Here is a 6,457-nt window from a genome sequence, read left to right as displayed (position 1 = left end):
TAGGAACCTGGGTTCAATAGGACACATGCAATCTTTATTGTTTAGGGGAAAGGTTGCTATTGTTTTGATTTGAGGTGATGAATTAATATACCCCTTTTTTATGTTTCCTTCTTTGAGGCTATTTTCCCCCAAACCCTATCTTACTGTGTTCTGTGTGATTGAACTATTATTTAAAGCAAGTGGATTATACACCTAAGAGTTAGTTACAAAGCACTGACTTTTGTATTATTTTTGGATACAGCATACGTCTTTAGTCTGGTTACATTAGTGACCCTTCTGTTCTTCATTTCCATGAACCTCTGAATTTGCTGCCCAGATAAAAATCTAAATGATACTTCTCTTTAACTCATACATACATACATATAGCAACAGATTTATAATTAGGTAAAATGTGTTTTACTTTTTCAGTCTGTCAAAAAATTAAAAATGCTTAACTTTAAGTTATTTCTCTAGAAATAGACTTTGTCTTTCTCAGCATTTGGAGTAATTACTATAGCAAAGCAGTCAAAGCTAGGTTTATTATATACTTGGTAACTAATTTGACAGCTAAACTAACCATGGGAAACATTATTTTTCTTGCCTACCACTTTTGCTAGTATAAAGTAAGGTCCTAAGAAGTTGAGCTTTTCTTTTCAACCTCTTATTTTTAGGTAAGTTTAGCTTTACAGAGGAGTTGCAAAAAAAAAGTACAGAGTTCTTTATATGTTATGTTAATCTTCCCCTTGTGTTAAACTCTTACATAATCATAAAACATTCACAAAACTAAGAATTAGTCTTGATATAATACTATTAACTAAAGTAGAACATTAATTTTGACCATCTGTTTTTAGAGGAACACTATTAAAGGGTAGTTCTTGAGACGTATCCTAGTTTTTGGTAATTTAAGCCAGGAATTTATAAACGATTAAAAATATAAATTGAAATCAATCTACCATAGACAAATGTGTATAGGTCAAAGGCGTAACTTCTTGTTCAAACCATATACTGGCACAGGACTGCAATGATCTATTTTATTATTTAAATTTTATACCATCGATTTTAATTTTTATCATGTATAACTTCTTTTGTTTGGTTTTCTTTAGACAATTCTTCAGCCATCTTATGGTAAAGAGAACCTTAAAGAATTCTTGCAAATACATTAAGTGACTTTCGATGATTGCTCTGCCACTGCTTTCTTTTAAAAAAATCAGTCATTCTCCAGTTTGAAAATGCTTGTCATGCATACACGCACAATAAACTTTTTAAAAACTCGTGTACAAGGTGTAATGTCAGTTTTAGGGCATTTGGGTATGTACTCTTATAACTTTTTTTTAACAGCCAGGTACTTTCAAGTTATCAGAACATTAATGAGTGGTTTTGTTTCATTACAAATTACTTGCATCTAGAACTCATATTTGGTACTTGATTTGATTCTGTTGCTTATATAATTTCTTGTCCTCAGTCCTAAAATGGAAAAACTAAGTCCGTCTTATTTTTAAGTTTTGTTATCATTTTGGGGGGTTTATGGCTTTTTTTTGTTGTGTGTTGTATTTTTCCCCCCCATATATTTTCATTGCTGGTTTGTTGGGTAGTTGGGAAGTTGGTTTTTTACCTGATTGCTTTCTTACTGTCCAGTTATCTTACAGCTTAAACTCATCTGGACTTGCTGCATGGCCTGCCTTGTTAAGTAAGGGTAGGCGCACAAGGTTGTATATGTGTGGCATTATCCTTCAAATAGTGGGCTTGCAACATTTTCTTCTGTGTAATTATTGTTTGATGTTAAGTTTTTATGTAGTTCTTAGTTGTGAGTAATTCATTCAAGAACAGTTTTTCTGAACAGCATATTTTGTTTAATATGTTTTATTGATTTTTTACAGAGAGGAAGGGAGAGAGATAGTTAGAAACATCGATGAGAGAGAGAAACATCGATCAGCCGCCTCCTGCACATCTCCCACTGGGGATGTGCCCGCAACCCAGGCACATGCCCTTGACCGGAATCGTACCTAGGACCCTTCAGTCCGCAGGCCGACGCTCTATCCACTGAGCCAAACCGGTTTCGGCCTGAACAGCATATTTTTAAATGCTAATTAATGACAGTTTTCTAATTTACAAGGTCATTTAATGTCTATTAAAATGAAATAAAACTTCCAGCCTTAAACATTTTTATATTAAAGATGGTGTCGAAATAACCTGCCATTCATTTTTGATTAAGCTATTTATTATCCACATAATTGGATTAGATTGTCTTTTTTAAGGCTGATACTTTGAGTAAAAGTACTGGTGGTAAGCCTGGGAACAGGGAAACCTCTCTCCTCGAAAAATGGGTCTGTTAATGCCTTTTAAAAATGCTTATCCTTTCCTTCACAATGCTTATTTCAGTTTGCAGTTCCATACTTCATATTTTATTTATTTCTATGATTAATTTGTCAGTGTCTGTATCTTCTCATAAACTGCATATAACTTTGTGTTTGGGCCAATCATCCTCATGTTTTAATATTTGGCATGTTGGTTGGCTTTTGTAAATATCAAGACATACAGGTCTTGTGATGGCTCAGTCACTGTCTAAGGCAGGGGTGGGCAAACTTTTTGACTCGAGGGCCACAATGGGTTCTTAAACTGGACCGGAGGGCCGGAACAAAAGCATGGATGGAGTGTTTGTGTGAACTAATATAAAGTCAAAGTAAACATCATTACATAAAAGGGTACGGTCTTTTTTTTTTTTAGTTTTATTCATTTCAAACGGGCCGGATTCGGCCCGCGGGCCGTAGTTTGCCCACGGCTGGTCTAAGGACTTCAGTGAATATGAACTTGATCCTCATGACAACCCTATCAGGTAGGTTCTATTACTACATAACAGGAGAGAGAACTGATTTATGGCACAGGTTGAATAACTTAACCTAAGTCAAAATGAGTGAGTTGTGGAGTAGAGAATTCAAACTCGGGCATCCTGGCTTTGTGTTCTGTGCTGTTATGTCTGTCATTTGAATTAATAGGTTCCTTAAAACATTGGCACATGGCAAGGAAAATTAGTAACACTGTGTTTAGTCACCAGGACCACAATTTTAGTTTCCTATATTTTGTTAGAAAATAAATTTATAAAATATGTAGTCCTTTTGCATGGATGGTTTTGGTTATAACAATAAACTCATCATTTGTGATTTGGCAACTCTTAGGGTCTCTAGTCAAAAGCAGTTGAAAAAAAATTTTTTCCCATTACCATTCTTATAGTGATATGTATTTTGTGTGTAACTCATAGATGGGAATTCATATCTACATGTTAAATAAGATGTAATGAAATAACATCAACTTACCTTTGTTTTAGCCATTAATATGAATTTAGAGTGCAACATAAGAAACAGAAGATTGTAAACCTAGGGACAGATAGCGAAGGATCATTTGCATTTTTTGCTTTTGTCTTCTAGGCCAGATCAGTGGTTATCAAAGTATCAGATCTAGATCAGCAGTTTCAGCATCTTAGAATCTGTGACAAATGCTAATTTTTTTCTTTAACATCAGACCTCCTGAATCAAAACCAGGGTGATGTCCCAAAAATTTGCAGCATATTTTGTGTTTCATTGTGACATACAATAAAGTTTGAAAAACACTAGCAGCATTAGTCTAATTAGGCTTGCTTTTATTTTTATTTTTTTTACTTTATGAACTTACATATTTTGTTATTAACCTCTTATCAGATAATATAGTTTACAAAAGTATTTTTTTCTCCCATTTTGTAGGTTGCCTTTTAAATGTTTCTTTTACTGTGCAAAAGTTTTAAATTTTATTGTAGTCCCATTTGTTGGTTTTTCCTTACGTTATTTGCGCTTTAGTTGTCATATCTAATAAATTCTTGCCAATACCCATGCTAAGAAACTGCTTCTCAACGTTTTCTTCTAGGAGTTTTATAGTATCGGGTCTTATGTTTAAGTCTTTGATTAATTTTGAATTTTTGTGTGTGGTGTAAGATAGGGATCCGATTTCATTGCTCTGCATGAGTTTATCCAGTTTTCCCAGCACGATTTTCCCAAAGCACTCTTTCCCCATGGGATGCTCTTTGCTCCCTTGTCAAATATTAGTTGACCATGTAAGCAGGGATTAGTTCTGAACTGTACTCTTTCATTTGTCTGTGTCTATTTTTCTCGCTAGTACCATACTGTTTTTATTGCTGTAGCTTTGTCACACACAAAGTGTGGTACCTCCAGCTTCATTATTTCTCAGGATTGGTTTGGCTCTTTGGGGTCTTTTGGGGTTCCATACAAATTTAACAATTGTTTTTTTTTTCTATTTGGTGAAAAATGCCATTGGTATTTTGATGGGGGGTTCCATCGAATATATAGATGACTTTGGGTTGTATGACATTATAGTAGCATTCTTCCAGTCCATAAGCATGGGATATCTTTGCAAATTTTTGTTTGTGTCTTTGATTTTGTTCAGCAAAGTTATGTAGTTTTTGTTATAAAGATTTTTCACTTTCTTGGTTGAGTTTAGTCCTAGGTATTTTAATTGTTTTTTGATGTTGTGAATAAGATAGTTTCATTTCTTTTTCAGATGTTTCATCTTTAGTGTATTGAGATGACACTGATTTCTGTATGTTGATTTTGTATTTAGTAATTTTTACTAAAATTATTTTCAACAGTCTTTTGGTTGAGATAATGTGTTTAAAATCTCATCATATGTAAATAATGACAGGTTTACTTCTTCCTTTTCTATTTAGATGCCTTTTATTTCATTGTATTGCTTAATTGCTATAGCTAGTACTTCCGATGCTATATTGAATCAGGGTATTGGGAGTGGGCATCCTTGTCCTGTTCTTGATGTTAGAAAAAAAGCTTTGTTTTTTTTCCATTGAGTGTTATGTTAGCTCATTTTTGGCCTTTATTGTGTTGAAGTGTTTCTTCCATATGCAATTTCCTGAGGGTTTTAACCATTTAAAAAATGTTACATTTTGTCAAATGCTTTTTGCATCTGTTCAGATAGGCAATGTTTATCCTTCATTTTATTCATATACTGTGTTACATTTATTGATTTGCATATGTAAAACTATTTGTCATTATAGGGATAAATCCCATTTGGTCATGGTGTATAATCCTTTTTATTTGTTCACGAATTTGGTTTGCTGATATTTTGTTGAAAATTCTTATATCTCTATCCATCAGGGATATTGATCAATAGTTTTTTTTATGATATTCTCAAGTGCTGCGCTCAGTAAGTTTGGAAGTATTTCCTCTTCCTCAGATTTTTTGAAGAGTTTGAGAAGGATTGGTATTAATTCTTAGCGTGTTTGGTAGACTTCACCAGGAAGCCGCCTCTCCTGGAGTTTTCTGTGGAGGGAGGTTTTTGATTGCTCAATCTCTTTGCCCATTTCTAGGCTGTTCAGGTTTTCTATTTTGGGGGGATTCAATATTGTTAGGTTGTGTTTCTAGAATTTTATTCATCTCTTCTAGGTTATCTAATTAGCATATAATTTTTCATAATAGTCTCTTTTGGTCCTATGTATTCTGTAGAATCAATTGTGTCTTTTCATTTCTAATTTTGAGTCTTGCTAGAGACTCATCAACTTTTATCTTTACAATAAATCAGCTTTCCGTTTCATTGATCCTTTGTATTTTTTTTTCTGATCCCTATTTCATTCATTTCCACTCTGATCGTTATTTCCTTTCTTCTGCTAACTTTGAGGTTAATTTGTTATTTTTTCTGGTTCCTTGAGATATAAAATTAGATTGTTGAGATCTCTGATTTCTTAAAAAATATATATATTTTACTGGTTTTTTACAGAGAGGAAGGGAGAGGGATAGAGAGTTGAAACATCGATGCGAGAGAAACATCTATCAGCTGCCTCCTGCACACCTCCTACTGGGGATGTGCCCACAACCGAGGTACATGCCCTTGTCCGGAATCGAACCTGGGACCTTTCAGTCTGCAGGCCGACGCTCTATCCACTGAGCCAAACCGGTTAGGGCTCTCTGATTTCTTAATAAATGCATTTATCACTTTTAACTTTGTTTTAGGAACTGCTTTTGCTGAATCCCATTATTTTTTATGTTGTTATGGGAAATCAGTGAGATACCCTCTGGTAATATTGAGATATTTAGGAAATGTTTATCCCTAAACTAAGTACTCCCACTGTTTGATTGTTTTGTTGGTTAGCAAGCAAAGGTACCAGGGGAATTTTCTCTTGCAGTCAAACTTTGAGTGGTCACTTCTTATTGTAGTTAGTGTGCCTGCCTATAAGGGCTTTTTAAATTTTTATTCTCAACTCTTTTTGGCTAATTGAACATCCAAGCTTGTTGAAGCTTTAGTCAATTTACCCATAATTCTGGGTCAGTAGTTTCTGCATATAAGTTTACTGGTGCTGATATAGTTTTATTTAGAGGAGGCAAAATATGAAGATTTGTGGCAATGATCTTTTTTTTACCTGTCACACTTATTATTCAGTAGAGGTGAAGCTATTTAAAGTATATTTAATTTTTCTCTTTAGTAA

The sequence above is a fragment of the Myotis nattereri genome (genome assembly GCF_964212035.1).
Source record: "Myotis nattereri genome assembly, chromosome: 9".
Classification (NCBI taxonomy): domain Eukaryota; kingdom Metazoa; phylum Chordata; class Mammalia; order Chiroptera; family Vespertilionidae; genus Myotis; species Myotis nattereri.
The sequence above is the reverse complement of the archived record's forward strand: the minus strand, read 5'-3'. Positions refer to the sequence as shown.